This window comes from Miniopterus schreibersii (genome assembly GCF_964146895.1).
Source record: "Miniopterus schreibersii genome assembly, chromosome: 19".
Taxonomy (NCBI): Eukaryota; Metazoa; Chordata; class Mammalia; order Chiroptera; family Miniopteridae; genus Miniopterus; species Miniopterus schreibersii.
Window position 1 is genome coordinate 20,824,683 of NC_138119.1, and position 21,380 is coordinate 20,846,062.

Consider the following 21,380-nt stretch of genomic DNA (forward strand, 5'->3'; position numbering starts at 1 on the left):
TGACATGTGCCAGGCTGGGGGTGGCTGGTGTACATGGTACAAGCTTGACTAGAATCCCTGCTTTTAGCCACAGGGAGCTCACTGCTGAGTAGGAAAGTGCCTGTCCTCATTCAATTCTGGCAAACCTCAGACTAAGCCTTTAGAGGACTTGCCCCATCTGTGCCAAGGCCTAAGGAACAAGAACTGCCAGGGAGAGAAGTCCGTCTGTCCCCCCCCCCCTTCCTTTGTTTCTCTTCTGGCCCCTTTCAATCCCCCCCCCCTTCCTCCCCCCCACCCCCCTTCTGGCCTCTGATTCTAAGCTACCGCTGCAGGGTGGGCAGCTCTGTATAGCCACCTGGCAAGGCTGGACTGAAGAGATGGGCTGGTGGGGTTCTTACCAGCAAAGGCTCTGGGAGGCATTTCTGCTATTCTTGAGGGGAAAATATGCAAAGAATCAGAAAGGGTGGGAGTGAGGGCACTCTTAGGGGTTCAGATCTAGAAAGCTTTGGAGATTCCAGTTTGAATGTTTTTAGGGCTATTTTATTTTTTGTGCTCTTTAACTGCCCCCCCCCTCCACCTGGGAACAGGGTCTCTTTTAGAATCCTCAGATGGCCCCTGGTGACCCTCAGAGAGCCTCTATGTCCCTCTACAGGTAGCAAAGATACTTCCCCACTGTGGCTGGGCCCCCCCTCTCTTTGGGTGGCATCCGGCTCAGGGGCTGGACTGGTCCCCCCAACAGTACCCCCTCTCTTGAGTGGATCCTTAAAGCCCCCAACTCGCCCCTGTTTCTAGTTAGGTGTAATCATGCTCTCCTCAAGGTCCTCCTGCCCAGCGATGCCAGCTCCGGGACCCACAAGCAGGACCTTGGCACCCACTCCCGCCCACAAAATGGGACGGTGTTTTCGAGTGAAAATGGCCTGTGGAAGTTTGAGGCCACAGAACTTTTGCACTGAAACCCTGCCTTAAATTTCTCGCCCCAGGCTGTTTACTACGCGGAGCCCCGCCCGCAGGCGATTCCGCCCAGACGCCCCCGCCCCCGGCCGCGTGCGCCCCGCCCCAGGGGGCCTGTGCTCGCTCGCCCCGCGCCCGCGCCCGCCCGCAGCCCGCCCGCGCCCACCCGCGGCTGCTGCCCGGGCCTGGACGGCTCTTCCTTCCCAGGCTCGGATACAGCTCCGGACTTCCCGTCTCCTTTGTTATTCCGCCCCTCGCCGTGCGCCCCTCTGGGGGGGCATGTGTGCCAGTTCTCCTTGGAATTGTCAGAAATTTCCTTTCCACTCTGTGGGCAGGAGACAGGTTTTTAAGAAAACTGTCTCCATTCTCTTTATTTTATCTTCCGTTTCACGCCCTTACCCCCTCCCGCCTCCCTGCCCCCTGCCTTTTTTTTATTGCTCCCTCTCCCCCCTTGAATTTCACCGTCTCGCCCGGCCCCGCTCTCCGTTCCCCTCCCCCCACGTGCTTGCTCTTTTGAAATCATTCAAGGATGTCTCGGGAATCCTAGCACACGCCTCATTCAGCCGCGCGCGGGACTCTGCGGTAATTCCAGGTAAGCCCCGGGCTCGGGTCTTGCGGCCAAGGACACGGTCGTGGGCGCCCTGGCGCAGTGGCGCCCGCCGCCCCGGGGCTGCGCTGCCCTCCGGCGCCGCGGCTGCGGCTCGTCCGCGGGGCTGCTACCTGTTGGGGCTGCGAGCACCGTGGAGAATCCTAGTTGCCCGAACCGTCTCCGAATCGTCCTCCCAGCCGGCTCCTCTTCCCCACGCGCTACCCTTTCGTTGGCAACTTCGGTGGCAATTTTCCGCGTGTGGGAAAGCTCCGCGCCATTGGGGTTTCGGGGTGTGAGCGGTGTGCCCCTTGCTGGGCGCCCAGGGCTGGCATCTCGTTCGCGGTCGTGCGTTTGCTCAGCCCGCAGCGAGGGAGGCTTGTGGCGCCTCGGAGCGCACCCGAGCTCCGAGTAGGTGCCACCGCGGGTCTCCGCGAGCCTGGGGCCTCTCGCCTCAGTCCTGGGCACCTGGAAGTTTGGGGGGGGGGGGACACTCTAAGGTAGGGCTCGCTGAGCAAGGACTGAGCGAAGTTTGTGGGAAGGAAGCTGCGTGCGCCTTGGAGGCGTCCCGGGACTGGGGGGCTGGGTGTCCCTGCGGCGGCGGGTGGGCGGGCAGCGAGCAGACCCTGTCCTGGGAGAGGGCTGGGAAGTCAGGCTCAGGAGGAAGGGGGTGCGGAGAAGCCAGGCTCCCTGGAGTGACTTGCTTTTCCACGAAGTCTGGTCTCCCCGCGCGAGAGTGGTTGGTGTCCTTTTCTGGGCATGGAACCCCCTGCTGTCTTCGCCTCTTGGCTTTGTGCCCTTGCCCAGGAGAGGATGATGGGAGACACCCCCCCTTCATACCCCCCCCCTCGCGATAGAGGCTTCTGCCTTTCTCTGGGGACTGAGGGGGACAGTTTAACCACTTGCTCAAGTGGGGGAATCCCCCCTCTAACTGGGCCTGTGACTCTGATAGCTCGGTGAGGGTGGTTCAGACGGAGTGGGTAGGTGGATGACCGACATCTGGGGGCTTTTAATGATTCATGCTCTTCCCTTTGGAGGCCTTGGTGTTGGAACATTGATTCTTACCTACTCTTGGGGGCCCAGAGCAGCACCCTGTCATGGAGGCCTCGCCATTAGGGGAAAGGAGCCAGGATGGCTTAGCACAGAGAAGTGTTTTCATGGAACTAAAGGATGTTTCCAATGCTTAAATGAGAGCATCACTTTATCTTGGTTGACATCAGAGCCAGAGAAAAGGGACTCTTTACTGGGGCTGGGAGCTAGGATGGACACTGTGGGAAAACTTCCGGTTGACAGTTTCAAGAGAAATTACTAATGGAAAATATGGAACTTTCTCTTCTGCAAATGTGTGGGTCTTCTAGGATTGTGCAGCCTTCTCTAGGGCCTAGAAGAAGATCACCTTTTCCTGTTTGAGTCTATCCTATTCTCTCACATCCACAGTCTCTGGCCTGCTGAAATGTTCTTACCACTTTGGACTTTGGGTAATCATGTAATTTATTGTCCAAGCCTGGATGCTTTTGAGAGTGGACAGAGACATTAGTAATAATTACATGTGGACAATAGAGACCGTCCAGACAGATAGGGATGGATGATTAAACTGGGAGTGACTACGTGGTTAGCAGTCGGAACCCCTTGAGACGCAACATATGATGGTTTCACATCATTTGTATCTTGCATCTTCCTTCCTGGCATGATTCTTCCTGACTCAGATCTCAGATGGACTTTATTTCAGTTCCCTCTGAGAACCCAGCTCTGAATAGAAATCTCTTTCCTTTGACAAAAATCCCATCCCCAGGATGGAACTTCATGCTCTGACTACAGGGATTACAAATAGAGGGTGATTTACATGGAGCTCTTTCTATCTGTCTGTTTCTTTGTGGTATTTATGAGTCTGGGGCTCTCAGGAGACCATCTGTCTGCCAGGAATTGTGAGTGTTGTGTTGGTGGCTGCAAGATATAGTGACCCTCGAGTCACACAGTTGAGCTATTGGATCCCTGCTATCAGACCTCCTGGGCTCTTGCGAGGCTGGGGGTGGGGTGTGTGTGTCTTGTTGAGGAAGCATCCTGGAGCAGGGAAATGCCCAGCTTTTACTTCCTGGCCTGTTTGAGGGAGCAATGAGAATACTGAGGGGATGTGTCAGTCACAGCTCCATCCCCCCGGGAGCCCATGGGTCTGCCAGGCAGCCAAGTCCCTGTCAGTCCTCAGAAACTTGAGCTGCCATTTATTGCATGCTTATTGTTTTCCAGCCAGTATACCAAGCAGTTTCTATACTTTATCATAATTAATCCTACCCAGTCCTATTAAGCAGGTATCTCCATTTTCTAGGTAAGGAAACTGAAACTCGGAAATGTTAAGTAACTTGCTCAAGTTCACCCAGACAGTAGGGGCACAGCTAGGTTCAAACCCAAGGCTAGCTGACCCTCCCTGCAATGGGGCCTTTTTGTGTTGAGGTTGATATGGTCAGTATTTGGGTCACAGATTTAGTCCCACCTGTTTGGGGCCTGGGGCGATGGATGATTCCAGAGTCAAGGGGGTTGGGCCGCCCACCTGACCATCCTGCCTGAATCTTGACTCATATTGCCCCCCTGTCCTTTTTGTCAACATTGTCCTTTCTTGGTGTCTGAAGTTCATGCCCCCAGTGCCTCCCCTGCTGCCTGGACCATCACTGGAGGGGTCTCTTCCGCTCCACTGCTCTTGGTTGCCTGGGGTGTGGGGTTGTCTCAGGAAAGGCAGAGCCTCTGTCACCATCTGGTGTGTACCTTAGTTATTGAAGCTTGTCTCTCTAGGGATCACAATTGAGTGACTCCAGTCATCTCAGAGACTGACCATGGTCTAGACTCTGAGAGCCTTCTCAGCCCTTGGTTTGCCCAGAAGCAATTCTATAGATTATCAAGGGAACCTGACCACACCCAGCTGACAGTATCTTGGTTAGGGTCCCTCAGAGCCTCTCTCTGTCTTGAAGGCAAAAATAGAGCCTTAAATGGTAATTCTAGATATGGTTTCCACCTATTCATCATTCCTGTTTACCCAGTAGCACCATAATCCACCAGACCTGGAACAGCATTGGGGGAAGGAACATTAACAACTGGGGGAGGGGTAGATAAAAGAGCATTGGCCTGGGAGACTGGACTTCTAGTCCTGCTAGCCCTGACTCAGCCCCATGAAGTAGCCATGTGACCTTGGGCAAGTCACTAACCTCCCTGGGCCTCATTTACTTTGCCTGGAGATGAAGGTTGGGCAGATGCTCCGAAGGTATTGCCCAGTTTCAACAATCTAAGAGCCCACAGTTCAGGGTGGCTTCGCACTCTGTGTTCTGCAGATCCTAGGCAGAGATGCTCCTCTCTCTCACTGGGGGCAGGGAAGCAGATGGGGCAGATGAATAGGAGGTAGATGGAGGGGCCATGCAAGACCCATCCTGGGGAGGAGCAGTGACTGCCCCAGGTCTCCTGTGGGCAGGCCTCAGCCCAGTTCTGGTTTCAAAAATGGAGCAGTTTATCTAGCCAGGGGAGAGCCTTTCCTTCTGTCTGCCTTGTGTTACCTTACATCCCCAAGAAATTATATCACCTTGCATCCCCAATAAGTGACAGAGAATTGGGAAGAGCAGGAAACACAGCACTCTGCTAATCAACATCTATAACATGCACAGCTAAGGCACTAGTGGAGGGGAAGGGGTGAGAGGTAGGACAGAGGGAGAATGTGTGTCCTCATGGCGCTTACAATGTGTTGGGGAGCTTGGATCTAGGCCATTGGATGAAGTATACATGTGACAATATATAAAGCCATTTGGAACCAAAAATCCCATTACAGATCCGTTCGTTATAGTAGAGTTAATTATGGGCAAATCAAGTACCTTCCTGGCAGAAGCAAACGTGTGGTGTCCTTTTCACTGTAACCTGGACAACTTGTGTTAGGGGTGTAACCCTTGTCTCTGACACGAGGCTTCTGAAGGGTTTGGTGTCTGCTGTACATGCATGGACTTGGGGCTCTTGCAATGAATGAGATTCTAGGACAGAATTGGGCTTTACCAAGGAAAGGCCTTCCTACTTATGTTCAGATGATATTACTTGGAAAGATCCATCCTCTGGAATCACAGAGCCTTTAAAAAACTACATGTTATAAAGTATACAGTTGAAAAAAAATTCCCCCCTATAAATGCAAGTCTGAAATTGAGATTGAGAGACTCCAGATCCTCAATATAGGGTTAGTGGTGGCAGCAGCAGCAGTTGACTGGGCGTTGGGGGAGGGCATCGAGCTAGGAGCACCAGCAGGAAGGTGAGATGCTTGGGTACAGGCCAAGCACTGCAGCCTGTGGCAGGGCAGTGTATCCACCTAACCTGGGTAACAAAATCTAGGGCACGCCTTTAATGATAGAAATATCATTGTAGTTGCAAAAATGCAACTTGAGGTCAGAGTAGCTCTCTGTGTTTTCTGTACTGCAGAGGGGACCTGTGTTTATGCCTCTCTTATGTATCTTTTGGGGGCACCCCCACTTTCTCATGAACCAAATGTGTGCATAAGCCTTTTGCTAGGAGGGAGGGGAAATAAACATGAAAATGACATGGTTCTGACTCTCAGATAATTGGTTTCTATCTCTAAGTACAGAACTTTGAAGAAGTCTTTATTTCTTTTGTCAAATGATGTGTTTTCTGACCATGGAATAATGGACCCGGTCTTGCTGTAGTCCTTACTGGCTACAGATCATGGGCAAATCATTTAACTCCCTGGACCTCAGCTACATTATCAATACTCAGTCAGGCCCAACCCCATCATTCAAATAAGGGGCCTGGGTCCACTGGTTGCTTGAAGCCCCTTCCAGTAGAGCAGTGACATTCTATGATTTTCGTCTCCTATCCTCTTTTTCTCTTTACTTTTTGTCTCTCACTCTTACCTAGTCAGTCATACAATAAAACATTTTTTGTTTGCTATATTTACTGAATAAGAATTTTATTCTTTGTTCTTAATTTAAAAATAACACTTTATATTTCTTCCTCTTAAAAGAAAGTAAATTTAATCTCTCTTGACCTATTTGGTCCTTGATTTTTGATGTTTTCTTGAGTGTAATGATCCTAAATACAGACAAACTTTCATGCCTTCTTTAGGGGAGGGATTTGTGGTGACAGGTGAACACATAACCTGCTCCCTGCTTCGCTTTTTGTTAGATCTCAGACTCTGGGTTAATGAGTTGTTCTGAGCTAAGTCTGAGAGTCCTGGCTACTGGCCTGCCAACCTCAGAACCTGGGTGCTGGCCCAGAGTGGCCCCCAAGTTCAGTGTAGGGGAAGGAACCCAGGCTGAGGAGCAAAGCCCCAGATGAGAGCCTCAGCTCTGCCACTTAGTGGAAAAATCACAGCCTCTCCCTGTGTCCCTTCTCCTTGTCTCCCACTGCCTCCCCACCTTCCTTCTGCAAATGCATCCTGCGTTCTTGTTCTGGGCCAGGTATGATTTGGGTCCTGGGGGTACAGCAGTGAACAAAGCAGACAAATTTCCTACTTTTATATTGTACTGCAGGAAGAGACAATAAATAGACAAGTAAATTTGTAGAAAAAAATCAGACTGTGATAAATGTCACTCACAAAATTAATCTAGAGTGACGTGGCACTGACTGGGTAGCTCTTTAGCTTGGGATGTCAGGGAAGGCTTCTGAGGAGGTAATTCTGATCAGAATGGCAAAAATGAAATAGGATCTACATCACCAAGTCTCCATGGCCATTGTGAGGAATAAGTGCAATTGTATGTGAAAGTGTCTTGTGGACTATAAAATAAGTGCCCCACATTTCGTATCTCAATAAGCAAAGTTCCTTGAGGGGTAAGCGTTTTGATACATTAATATTTGCAATCTCAATACCTAGCATGGGAGTAAATGTGGGCTGAAAAAATTACATATATATAATTGGGAGTCCAGAGGGGATTTTTAAGAAATAAAACAAACCCAAGTGCCCATCAGTAAGATGAGTGGATAAAAACCTGTGGTAGAATGAAATATTACTCTACCATAAAAAAGAACAAAATCTTAACATCTGCAGCATGGATGGACCTAGATGGTATTATGCTAAGTGAAATAAGTCAGTCAGAGAGCGACAGATACCATGTGATTTCACTTATATGTGGAATCTAAAGGACAATATAAACAAACAAGCAAAACAGAAATAGACTCAAAGGTACAGAGAATAGACTGATGCTTGCCAGAGGGGAGTGGGTGGAGGACTGTGGGAAAGAGGGGAAGGGATTGAGAAGTACAGATTGGTAGTTATAAAATAGTCGCAGGGATGTAAAGTACAGCAGAGGGGATATGGTCAATAACACTGAAATAACTGTGTGGTGCCAGGTGCGAACTGGCAGTATCAGGGGGGGCACCTTGTAAAGTATGTGATTGTCTGACCACTACGCCGTACACCTGAAACTCATACAAAATAATAGTGAATGTAAACTGTAACAAAACAAGAAAGAAAGAAAGAAGATAAGATGATGTCTGTGACTCACCTTTGTTCCTTCCACTCTTGCCACTACTGGGCCTTCCTGGCGATTTTTATCCTCGATGTCTTGGGAAGAGTGGAAAAGTTTCTCTGGGCATCACCAGGGCCGAGAGGGATGGACGATTTTGAGGGAGTAGACTTCCCAAGGAAGTTCCAGATTGCTTTTCTTGCTTTTCAGGGTCTTCTTAACCCAGAGCAGAGGCTAACTTATTTGAAATTGGGAGGAGATGCCACAGGCTCCCTCTCGCCCTCCACATCTGGGCAGAAGGCTTCCCTTCTGTGCTTCCGCACCCTCTGCCTTCCTTCGGCCCTGCTGCCATCTCCCTCTTCTCTCCGGCCCAAGGCCTGGCCATCAGGTGCTCAGGAGACCTCAGTCCTTTCTGCTGGCTCTTGGCTGTGACTTTGCAGACCTGCTCCCTTCCCTGCCACCCTCCCTGAGGACTGAGTCAATGCAGCCCACCTACTGAATCCAGTTAGTCATGGCTCTTCACATTCGCAGGTGTGAATCACTCAACTTTTAGCCCTTGAGATGTCTTAGGTGACAGCTGTGGGAGAAGACTGTGTTCCAGTCCCTGTCCCTCTCCTTCCCATTGTTTTATCATGTTTCTTGCACTTAGAACCTAGAGCTTGAATCCCACAGCCCTTCTCTAGGGTCACAAGACTAGTTTTAGGGTACATGGAGTATTCACTCACATGGTGGGGTCCTTCAGGGGAACATTCTGTGCCAAAGTGTGGTTCCTGGACCAGCAGTGTTAGCATCATCCAGACATCCTGAATCAGAAATGGGCTGGGACCAAACCCTCCAAGTTTAGAACCACCGCTGAGAGGCTTAGATGAAGACATGTCCCCAGACTTGGTATCTCTAATGCCGCTTTGAGAAACAGGAATTGTTATTCCTGTTTTTTTCTTTTTTAAATAATTTTTTACTTTTCAATTACAGTTGATACACAATATTATATTAGTTTCAGGTACACAACATAGTGATTAGACATTTATATAACTTATGAAGTGATCACCCCGATAAATCTAGTACCCATCTGCCACCATCCATAGTTATTACAGTGTTATTGACTATATTCCTTATGGTGCACATATACAAGGGAATTTAACTTAACCATAAAAAAGAATGAAATCCTGCCATCTGCAACAACATGGATGGACCTAGAGGGTATTGTGCTGAGTGAAATAAGTCAGACAGAGAAAGGCAAACACCATATGATTTCTCTTAAATGTGGAATCTAAAAAACAAAATAAACTAACAAGCAGACCAGAAACAGACTCACACATACAGAGAACATTTTGACGGTTGCCAGACGGGGGGAGAGGGGAATGGATGAAAAGGGTGATGGGATTAATAAAGTACAAATTGTTATTCTTGTTTTATATAAGCAAACAAAGGCCTCCAGAATTCAAGATCACCGTAGGTGGTGGGGCCAGGATTGACTCAAGTCTTAGCTTCAAAGCCCTACTGTGGGGTTTAGACCCTAATTAAAATGCAAATATTTCTGGACGCATCTGTTGCTAGCCATGAACGCCTTAGTGCTAATTGCTTTCTTGACCATTTACAATAGATGTTTGAGAAGACTGTGGAAGCAGCCCAGGTGGAGTGGTATCTTTGGATCATTCACTGCTTGGCCATCCTTCCTCTGGTTAGCTCTTGCGGGCCTCCTCCAGATGGGACTGACTGACTGATCCTTAAATATAGGTGCTTCCTGGTCCCAGCCCTGACCCTTTTCACTTCTTATGGTACACACTCTCCCAGAGCAATCTTCTCTTTGGGAGGGGAGCAGATAGGAGGGGCCCATGTTGACATTTGAAGGAGCCCTAACATATAATTATACATAAGACCTCACCCAAAGTCCAGTACATCAAAAAATTATTAAACCTCTAGTACAGTGATGCTTAACCTTTGGAGTCATAGAAAGTTTTGAAAATGTAATGAAGGCTGTGGACTTGACCTGGTAAAATGCACACCCCAAATGTTCATATAATATTAGGGGACCCCGGGGCCTCGCGAAGCCCATTGAACTTGGAGCCTGGTTGGATCGCCCATTTCAAGAATATTCTCAGCATTGTGAGTCACAGGAGGATGGCAGAGCACAGAGGTTGGAGGTGCCGGGTGGAGCGGCAGGCCTGGTGCGCCCTCACTGAAGGGTCATGTCCAGTGTACGGGACTCACACAATGCTCAGAGTCCCCCTCTCTGGGGATGCCTCCTGCACCGCACAGGGACAGAGGCTCCCTTCTGCAGCTGTGGGCCCAGATGCCATCCAGAAAGCAATCCCTAGTGACAGGAAGCAGTCGGTAGTGACACAGCAGAGGGTCATTCCCAGCCAGCCCCTTCCAGTAGGAACTCTGTAGGAGTCTGTGGACTGGGCTTCCCCTCAGGCCTCAGCCTCCGCTCACCTTTGTTGCCTTCCTAGAAGGCGCCGTTCCCTCCTCTCTGGCCATGTCCCAGGGCCTCTCCTCCTCCAGGAAGCACCCGCACCTCCGCCAGCCCACCCCCGTCGCTGCTTCCCTGAACCAAGACACTGTGGCCCGCACATGCTCTGCGCTCCGGGCTCTCCCGCTCCTTGCCTTTTTGGCGAACCTTTCGGCTGTGGGCTGACTGCAGTTAGCGGGCAGCTGCTGGAGGCTGAGACTGCACCTCCCGCCTGGCTGCCCCGAGGCCCTGAGTGGGAGGGTTGAGCAGAAATGAGCTGTCGTTTAGGAGAGCAGCCGGGGAAGCAGGACAACTCCGCTGAAAGCCACAGGGCTGGTCAACGGAGAGTCTGGGGGAGGAGTTTTTAAAACTCCCCTTTCCTCCTCCAGAAATCATTCCATTCCCCCTTTTCTCAATACAGTGCAGTTCCTCCAAAGAGCTGTTTGTAGTTGTTGGGTCCACATTCTCTCCCCTTATTCTCTTCTTTTCGAATTAGCTTTTTATTGTGGGAGATTTCAAACATATACTAACGTAGCGAGAATAGTAAAATGAACCCTCCTGTACTACCATCCAGCTTCAATAATTATCAACCCTTTTTTTTTCTTCACTTAAATCTCCCTTTTCTACTTCCCCACTGGACTATTCTGAAACAAGTCCCAGCCATCATATAATTCTATTCATAAATATTTAAGTACCAGTCACTAACAGATAATGGATTAGAAAAAGAACCATAATAGCATTACCACACTTTGCCCAAATTAACAATAATGTCATACTATCTTCACATATCTAGTTGGTGTTGAAATTTCCCCAATCGTATAATTTTTTAAAGCAATTTGGTTTGTGTGAATCAGAATCCAAATAAGGGTCACACATTATATTTAGCTGAAAGGTTTAAAAAAAAATTATTCTGTAGGTTTCTTCCCCCATTTTGCTTTTGGCCTTATAGTTTATTTGTTGAAGAAACTTGGTCTTGTTTTCTGTACATTTTCCCACACTCTGGATTTTGCTGTTTGCATCCCCTTTGTGTTATTGAATGTTTTTGTTCCCTGTGTTTTCTATAAACTGGTACTTAGTTCCATTTGATTCAGATTTGATTTTTTTATTATTTTGCAAGATGATTTCCTGGGGGAATATGTACTTCCATCAGAGGCACTTAATGTCTGTTTTTTTCCTCCTCTTGTGACATTAGCAGCCACTGAAGATCATTGCCTGGATCAGAGTTGGCAAACCTTTTCCATAAAGGGCCAGACAGTAAATATTTTAGTCTGTGGGACATGCAGTCTATCTCAGCTACTCAACATTGCCACTGTAGTGCCATAGTCAATACATACATAAGCTGGCATGGATGAGTGCCAATAAAACTATGTACACAAACGAGCAGGCCAGATAGAGCCCAAGGACCATAGTTTGCTGATCCCTGCCAGGATTGTTTGTTTCATTAGGCGGCTAATAAAATGTGGATATTTGAATCCTCTCATTCCTTCCTTACTTGTTAGTTAGAATAATCTATAGATAGATTTTCCCTGCACTATTTGGCTACCCCATTCTTTTTGAACCCTCCTTAATGAGTCTCCCCTTTGCCCCCACAACCAAAATTTGTTCTAAGGTCATTAATGACCATCCTGTTGCCAAATCCAGTGGTCAATTTTCAGTTCTCTTCTTGAGATACCTGACCTGCCTGCAGCATTTCACAGCTGATCACTCCTACCTCCTTGAAATGGCTTTCAGGACACAGTGTCCCCTGCTGGGGTTCTTTCCACACCATTGGTAACTCCTGGGGGGCTTTTGTTAATTTTCCCTCATCAATCAACCTGTGAATCTCGGATACCCTAGGCTCAGTCCTCAGACTCTTCTCTTCTTTATCTACAATCACTTATCCAGAGAGCTAGATGCAGATGACTTCCAAATATTAAATATATAGCTAAATACATGTGGATATCAAATATTATATTTCATATGATATTAAACACATAGCTCTAGCCCGGTCTTTCCCCTGAACCCTGCAAGTGTCTATCCAGTTGCCTATGAGACATTTCCACTGGATGTCCAAGAGACATGTCAAACCTTGCATGTCCAAATATGAATTCTTGGTCTTCGCCATAAAACCTTCTTCTTCAACTTTGCTGTCTCAGTTAATGAAAACTCCATCTTTGTGGTAGCTCAAGCCAAAAAAATCTTAGCGTCATCCCCAACATCTTTTTTCTTTCACTCCCCACATCCAGTCTGTCAGCAGATCCTTTTGGCTCTGTCTTCAGAATGTAGCCACTTCTCGCCACCTCTGCTGCTACCACCCTGGTGCAAGCTATTGTCACCTCTCTCCAGGATTGTCTCAACAGCCTTTTCCTAACTGAAGCAGGTCGCCATGCTTCCCTGCTGGAGTGAATTCTTGACCCAGCAGCCCAAGGGACCTTTTAAAGACTCTAAGTCAGGATATCTCACTTTTCTGCTGAAAACCCTTCAACAGCTTTCCATCTCATTAAGAGGAGAAGCCAGACTCCTAGGGTGGCCTACAAGCCCTACAGGCTCTGAATCCCTTCTCCGCCCCTTACTTCTCTGGCCTCATATCCTATAACTCTTTCCATGTCTCTCTCTGCTCTAGTCACACAGACTCCTTGCGGTAGCTAATATGCTTGGCATACTCTTAGCCTCTGGCTCTTCGCACTTGCTTTTCCCTCTGCCTGGGGTGCTCTTCTGCAGGTGTTTGCGTGGCTTGCCCTTTACCACCTTCCTGTGTCTGCTGAAACATCAGCTTATCAGTGAGGCTTCCCCAACCACATTACTGTCCCCTCCACCCCTGCACCCCAGGAAAGAAGAAAGTCAGGAGCTCAGCAAAGAGAAGCTGGGCTGTCTTTCCCTTGAGACCCTTAGGGAGGCTGACTGGCTGAGACCATGTAGGAACATCTTCCTGCCCTTCCTTTTCCTTGGCCCTGCACTTGAAGTCTAGGCCGCTGCTAAAGTGTTGAGGCTGAGAAGGGACACTGGCTCTCTCCAAGCAGGACATCCTCAGACCCCCTAGGAAGAGACCTCTTTTCTCTTCCTTAAAAAATAAGGTCTCAGGCTCCTCTGGGTTGCTGGACGGCCCCAGGGCTGGGGCTGGCGTGGGGTACCTCTCTGGGTTCACAGCCAGCCTTGGGGTGCTGTCTTCTCGGTCTTCACTCATGAATCCTACTTCAATGTTTTATTCCAAGGCCTGGAGCCTGGAGTTTGCACTGGCCCAGAAAAAGGCCATGGTGGCCTCCTCTTTGGACCCTTCTACCCTTTCCGCCTGTCATCCAGGGATGACTGTGCCTTGGTTACTGTTCATTCATCTGTGTGAAAATCCTGTCTGTCATTTTGAATGTGAACCCACACCTGACATATGGAGACTTGTGGTTCCTGCTGGGAAGAATTGGGATGATGTCACGAAGCAGAGATGTCTGCAAAGCTGACACCTTGGAGCCTTTCCCCAGCCAAGCTGCTCATGGTTTAGTCCTTGGACCTCAGCTTATAGCATCACAGACTCTCTGAGCTGTATGGGGCCCAGTGATCTAGACTAACCCTCTGCCCTTCTCTGCAACGTGTCTGATAAGTAGCTATCCAGACTAGCTCAGTGCTTTTGAAGATAGCCCATTCTATTTTCAGACAGGTCTCACTATTAGGAAACACTTTAGACTTTCAATAATTGAGTCTCTTGTTTTTCTCCTTGACAGGGTGCTTCCATTTTGACTTTTAAAACTTTCTAAAGTTAGAGCTTAAGTGAGGATATAATCAGTTAGGGTGCCCTTTACTAAGGGGGTGAGGTTCTTAAAAGCAGGATCCCATCCTGCAACCCAGGTATGTGCCTTGACTGGGAATCGAACCCATGACCCACAGGCCGATGCTCTAACCACTGAGCAAAACCAGCCAGGCAGGGCCCAGCACCATTTCTTGAATAGTCATGTCTTCCTCAGTGATCTGAAATGTAGTATTTCTTATACATATTTGGGACTTTGTTTGAACTGTATTTTAAAATTTTGCTCTATTGATCCATTTGTCCATTCTTGTGCCAGAATGTATGTTTTAATTAAGGCAGTTTTATAATATGTCTTCATATGTGGTGGGGCTAGTGGTTTGCATTAGATTTTTTCCCCAGAATTTTCCTGGATATTCTTGTTCAGTTATTGTTCCATGTGAACTTTAGATTAAACTTATCTATCTCTGCCTCAAAGTTATTGGTGATTTTGTTGAGACTATATCCAGTTTATAAATCAATTTTAGGGAGAATTTACATCTTTATGATGTTAAATTTCATTGTCCGTGAATGTGGTGTGACTTTTCATTTGTTCAAGTTCTTCTTTTGTGTCCTTATGTAGTGTTTTAAATTAAAAATTTCTTCATTCATCTTGTATATTTTTTATTAAATTCATTCCGAGGGCTTTCGTTTGGTTTTCATTCGTTATTGTAAGGATCCATACTAGAGATCTCATTATGGCCTTGGAAACTTAGTCACTACACGTTTCCCACCTTCCTGACCTGGGTGCTATATTGTCCCTAGAGAAAAAAAAAAGTCCTTCTAAGCAGGAACACTTATTCCAAACTTGACCAATGATTCACTCTCTGTTTTTACTTTCTGAATAATGGGTTTGTCTCAGGCCCTTTCTTATCATCTCACATTTGTCTAAAAAGCTCTTCTATAGATGTTATTTATTTGATCCTTATAATAACCTCGAGATGTTAACAAAGAGGGTATTTATTTATGTCCATTTTAAGGAGGACGTAATTGCCACTTGGGCAGATTAAGAAGCCCACCTGAGAATGCAGATTGGTGCAACCACTTTGGAAAATAGTGTTGAGGTACTTCAAAAAATTAAAAATGGAATTGCCTTATGACCCAGTGATTCCACGTCTGGGTATCTGTTTGAAGAAACCCAAAACACTAATTCGAAAGAATGTATGCACCCTCATGTTCGTTGCAGCATTATTTACAATAGCCAAGATGTGGAAGCAGCCCATGTGTCCATCAGTAGACGAGTGGGTAAAAAGTGGTGGTACCTATATACAGTGTAATATTTCTTGGCCATGGACAGACTAGGGGGTATTATGCCAAGTGAAATAAGTCAGACAAAGAAAGACAAATAGCGTATGGTTTCATTTATATGTGGACTCTAAAGAACAAAGTAAACAAACAGACTTGAAACAGACTCATAGATACAGGGAACAGACTGAAGGCTGCCAGAGGGAAGGGGGTTGGGGGACTGGGTCAAAAGGTGAAGGGATTAAGATGTACGAATTGGCAGTTACAAAACAGTCATGGGGATGTAAAGTATAGCATAGGGAATAGAGTCAATAATATTATAGCTATCTACAGTGCCAGGTCGGTACTGGAAATATCAGGGAGACCACTTTGTAAAGTATGTGATTGTCTAACTACTGTGCTATACACCTGAAACTAACACAAAATAATATTGAATGTAAATTGTAATTGGAAAAATAAAAAATAATTTTTTTTTTTAAAGGCTGGGGGGGATGATAGAGTAGAGGCTTTGAACCAAGGCCCTGAAGACAGGTGAAAATGGAAAGGCAGTGAAGGTGTGAGGGCTGCCAGATGGGGGAGCATCTTGAGCAAAAGCACAGAGGTACTGAGTGACAACCAGGAGACAGGCCTGTGCAGAAGGGATTCATGTGTGCATGCTTGTGCACACGTGTGCCTGCATCAGGGTGTTGCAGATGAGGCTCCAAGAAACGTGTGATGGAACAAAAAGACAGAAAAGGTGTTAGTTATCCTGATACCAGGACCTTTGGATTCTGGTCTTCCCTTTTAACTTACCAACAGCTGTGTGACCTCAAGCAAGTCACCTGCCTTCTCTGTGCTGCAATTTCCTGATGTGTAGTTGTCTTTCCAGACCACCTCCAGTCATAACTTGTAAGAGAGACATTTTAAGTAAAGACTCTCAAGCCCCTGACATTACTGCCTCTGAGTACTTCCCTGGGGATGACGGGAGGGGCCTGAGAGGAAGGGAGTCTTTTATGACCCAGCACCCTGACCTGGAGGCTGCCTCGGAGCCACCAGTATCATTGGGAGAAATTTAGTGGCGCTCTCAGGAGCCCGTTGCTCTCAGGCAAACCAGAGTCTGAATTGATGCCTTAATTATCCAGGCCGCCTTCCCTGAGGCCCCATTCTCCACTTTAATTTTGGGAAACTCGGGTATGTGATATTCTTTCCTCGCTCTATCATTAGTCAGGCTGGAAGCACTGCCCTGGAACACAGTGGAAGACATAAGTGATGGCTCCTGGTCCCGGGGGCCCTCTATCTTCCAGAGAGGCAGTGGGTCCTGGCAGCGGCTCCCCAAGAATGGGTCCCCTATGGCAGAAACAAGAGATGTAGGAAGCCCTGCTCTCTGGGGTTTTGGGCACCTCTCTTCTTTTCTTCCTCTCCTTGTCTCCTTCCTGTCCCCCCCTCCCTCCTTTCATGTCCAGGGGTAGGAGGACTCAGGTGTGCCCTGTGGTTGCCTGTATCTGGTCTGACCTCCTGGACTAACCTGAAGACTCATGGACCTCACCTCACCCAGGACTGAGAAAATCTGGGTGTCAGAGTAGCTCCAGGATACCCCCTCCCACAGATACATTTCCACCCAGTGGAGGGGGAAGCAAGGATTATCAAGAAGCAGTGAACCAGTGCAAAGGTCAAGTGTTGCATTAAGTGGCCCAGAGAATATAATGGAAAGAGCTGGGTTGGGGGAGATCAATGTGGACCTGGTCATGAAGTTTTAGGGATTTTTTTCAGTTAAAAGAGACGGAAATTCAACTCAACCTGGCTGAAAGTTGAAAAAGGCAGGTTTTTGTTCCTGTACCTGGGAAGAATAGGGGTGGATCTAGCTTCAGGTTCAATAGACCAAGAGTTTAAACAATGCCGCCCTCCCATTTCCTCTTGATTGCTTACCCTTACTCATGTTTTCTCTTTTGTTTCTTTCCAAGTATTGACTTTACCCCGCAGTATTACAAATACACTTTGAGTGCTGAGGAGGATGGTATTTGCAGGCCTCCTAATCCCAGTACAACAAAAGAGAGAGCTTCTGTCTTTCAGTATCTATAAATAAAGTCTTAGGGAAGGACTCCAATTGACCTGGTTTGGATCAGACATTCATCCACTGGACAGTCAGGCTGTGAGAATGAGCTGGTTTGGCTGGGCCTCCAGCGCATGTCCAACCCTGTGACGGAAGGTCAGGTAGGTACTGTGATGCCCTTGTCATCAGAATGGCATGACTGAGCGAGAGGAGTGGTGCCTCTAAAGAAGAGAGGGTGCTGGCCAGGCAACAGACGCAGATGCCCATTGTGGGGCTCTGATGACCCAGGTATAATGATGGTGACTTACCTCTGAGGTGCTCTGGGACCCAAGCAGCAGCTTGGGGCGGGAGGAGGAACACCTGAGACTGGGTGATTTGGGCTGAGGGGAGCTCCCCTGGGGTCCTGAAGTGGGGTGGTCAGCATTGCATATCACAGTGTCCAAAGGGGCACGATGACCTTGATTCTGATCCGGATCCAAGAGCATGTGATGAATGGGGGCACTGCAGCAAGAGCTTCTAGGTGGTGGCCATACCCATGAGGTAGGGGTGAGTGTGCAGGGGCCGTGGCTCCCATGGTCTGCCAGCTGTCTGGTTTGGAGCAGGATCGGGGCTAAAGTGAAAATCAGGGAATGGCGGCAGCCTCAAATAATATACAGATCTAGCAAGGGAAGAGGGAACCGGTGAGGCCAACCCTGGGCGTATAAATTCTTGGTCTTATCATGGCCCTGTTCCTTGGGGGTTGAAGCTGCTCTGGTCTTCTCTGCTCCGGTGTAGTCTAGGCAGGGCTGAGGCTATCGGTGACAGGCTGAAGCGGCTGGAGGAGCTGGAGATGGGCCTTGAAGAGAAGTGGAGAGGACTCCGGGAAAGTAGAGAAAGGCTCAGTGTTAGAATGAGCATGCAAGTAAGGGCCAGTGAGGACGTATCCTTTTAGCCAGCTAGACTGGGCCATCCCCATGACTCAGCCTTGGAAATGGTCAGAAATGTCCCCTTGCCTCCTTTGCCTTACCTGTCCCCATATTTTTTCCATCCATAACTTTTACAGTTAAGGGGTTAGTTAATTAATTTAATGAGTATTAAGTGTCTGCCATTTACTAGGCACTGTACTGGGGTTGAGGGTTCAGGGGAGAGCAGGACAAATGCAGTTCCTGTACTTTGGGAGGGAGGCTACCAAAAAACTTTTAAAAGTAGACAAGCAAATAAATGAAATATTTATAAATGGTGGTAAGTCCTATGAAGAAAACAGATAGGGAGGTGGCAGGGGGGAACTCTTTTTGACGCCGTCTTAGGAAAGGATTCTCTAAGAGGTGACATTTAAGTTTAGGTTTGAGGAAGCATCCAGCCCTTTGAAGAGTGTGTGGAGCAGAATTCCAGGCAGAGTGGCCGGGAGCACTGGTGTGTCCAGAGCACTAGTGTGTCTGGGTTCCTCACTTATGGACAGTAGTGGAATTAAGGCAGGGTGGGTAGTTCATACAGTGGGGCATGAACGTGCTGAGTTGCAGCCCAGACCACCTCTGGGTCCACAAATAGTGCTCAGGGTCCATAGGTGTGTCATGAAGCATGGTGGGTAAAGAATGGTCTTCCCCTGGACTCTCCAAGACCGAGGAAAAAGGCCACAAATTGCCTGGAACTGCAGAATTTGGGTTTTTACCATGGAGAAAAAGTGATTGAGATGTTGTGTCCGTTTTTTGCAGTGGTTGTAGCAAATTTTCACACACTTGGTGACTTAAAGCAGCAGAAATTTATTCTGTTACAGTTCGGGAGGCCAGAAGGGAGAAATCTGTATCTGAGCTAAAATCAAGGGGTCAGCAGGGCTGACCTTGCCTGGAATCTGTTCCTTGCCTTTTCCAGCTTTTGGTGGTTACTGGCATTCCTTGGCATCTCTGCCTCCTGGTCACATTGCCTTCTTCTATGTCAAATCTCCCTCTGCCCCTCTCTTATAAGGACACTTGTCATTGCACTTAGGCCAACCCAGATAATTCAGCACAACCTCCCAATTTCAAGATCCTTAATCACATCTGCAAAGTCCCTTTGCTATTAACATCCACAGGTTCTGGGGATATTAGAATATGGCCATATTTGGGATACAATATTTAGGCCACCACACACATGATTGCAGAGGAGGAGGAGGTGGTTGGGGAGAGAGAGGGCAGAATCCACACACCAGCGTGAAGTAGATTTGCTTGGTGCCCCATTGGAGCCCCAGTTAACACTGGTCAGAATACTTGATTATATCTCCAACTATCATATTTTAATTTTTCATTACATATTAATCCTGTCAATCCCAGGAGAAGATTTGGCCAGCTGGAAAGAGGGGTGGGAAGTTTGCCATGGCCTTCCAATTATACCAACTTTTTGTGGTTTCAATAAAGTCTTCTGATCGAATAAAAGGGCACAGAGCAGTGGGGAATGACGGTGTCCAAGTGGGTGCAGGTGAGGAGGGTGGCGGAGGGTGGGGACTTCTATTCCATTAACAGCATCCTTTGCCGGCATCAGTTCTGAGTTCTTTATTGTTAGATTTTAAGAATTCATGAATTTAAATAATTACACGAGATAAGAAGTGAAAAAGAAAATACTGTATTTCCTAGATCTGTCAAAGAAACATTAAGGTCTCCTACCTAGACAGTCTTTCCAGAAATATTGAATTTCTTTTTATTATTTCTGAAGTTAAACAAGAATAAATTTGAATAATTAGTATGTTGGTCTCTCTCTTTACCGCCTCCTCTGCCACTTGTTAGCATCTATATCATTTTAAGGTGTGAAGAGGAAAGAAAGAAACAGATCAGAGGTGTGGCAGTGCAGTTTGTAGATACCAGCTAAATTGCTTGCCTGGATGTGGGTGGAGGTGGCGATTGTGATTGGAGGGTTGAGGGTTGAGGGGTCTTTGGCTGTAAGTTCCTGGGGGACATACCAATGTCTGCTCTCATTGATCCGTCTCAGTGCAGGGCACAGGTCGGTGAGCCCTTTAAAATAAGACATCCTTTCTGATTGGGATAAGGAGTGGGGTAACCGCAGGCTGGGGGAGAGGAGCAGATGGGTTGTCCCCAGGAGGGACTAGTGAGCCCTGCTCTAACTGAGGGAGGGCAGGACAGGGACTTGGATTGACCCTCAGTGCCCCTTTTAGAGTGGTCTCTGGGACCTCCAGTCATTCTGCCCTGACAGCTGCTGGTTATTGGCTGTGCCACTGTCTGCTTTATGTTATGTAGATCATTGCCAGCCACATATAGTGGGAGTTATGGGATGGATATCTCTTTGACTTCTGATGAACCATGGCTTCCTCCACTAACCTAGAAGGGCCGTCATCTCTCTGGGGTCCTGTGAGAGGCCTTCATTTATATATCCCACAAGCATTTAATGGTAGTCTGCTATGGGTCAGGCTCTGGGGATACCACATAGTGTACTACAGGCTTGGCCCTAAGCAGCTTGTGTCTAGTTGATAAATAGCCACTTCCCTGAGCTCCTGAGTGCTAACTGCCCTGGCTGACGTGGTTCCACCCCTGGACACACAAAGTGGAAGTTTACTTTATTTGTGTTTTATTTAAATTTAATATTCATCTCTGTTTCAGACTGGAAGCTGAATAAGGGCAGAGAATTTTTTTAAACTACTTGTCTGCTGTAATAATGTTTGCCACATAATAGGCAGGCACTCTGTCAAAGTTTGCTCAGTGAATGAATGAGAGTGAAACCAATATCTATCATGGTAGATATGAGCGTCCACCATGTGCCGGGCATGCTCTGGGCATAGAGAAAGACAGATCATCAACAGATAAGTAAAATCTACAGTATGTCAGATGTTGCTAAGTGCTGTGAAAAAACCCAGACAGGAGGGCAGGGAGTGCCAGGGAGGAGCTGCTGTTTAAACAGGGCTCTCAGGGAAGGCCTCACTGCAAAGATGCCAAAAAGACACCTGAAGAAATGAACACACAAGCTTACACTTGGGGAGATGTGTTTGG

The 21,380-nt window shown here is 47.6% G+C and overlaps 1 protein-coding gene across 1 annotated transcript in view; it reads left to right on the forward strand.

The window, feature by feature from the left end:
- The first annotated feature begins 1,451 nt into the window (after nucleotides 1-1,451).
- The window catches only part of CACNA1E (calcium voltage-gated channel subunit alpha1 E), a 351,537-nt gene continuing 331,608 nt past the window's right edge, over nucleotides 1,452-21,380 (forward strand). The window contains exon 1 of the mRNA XM_081120447.1: nucleotides 1,452-1,522. The gene's annotated coding sequence lies outside the window, so the exon portion shown is untranslated. The remainder of the gene's footprint in view (nucleotides 1,523-21,380) is intronic.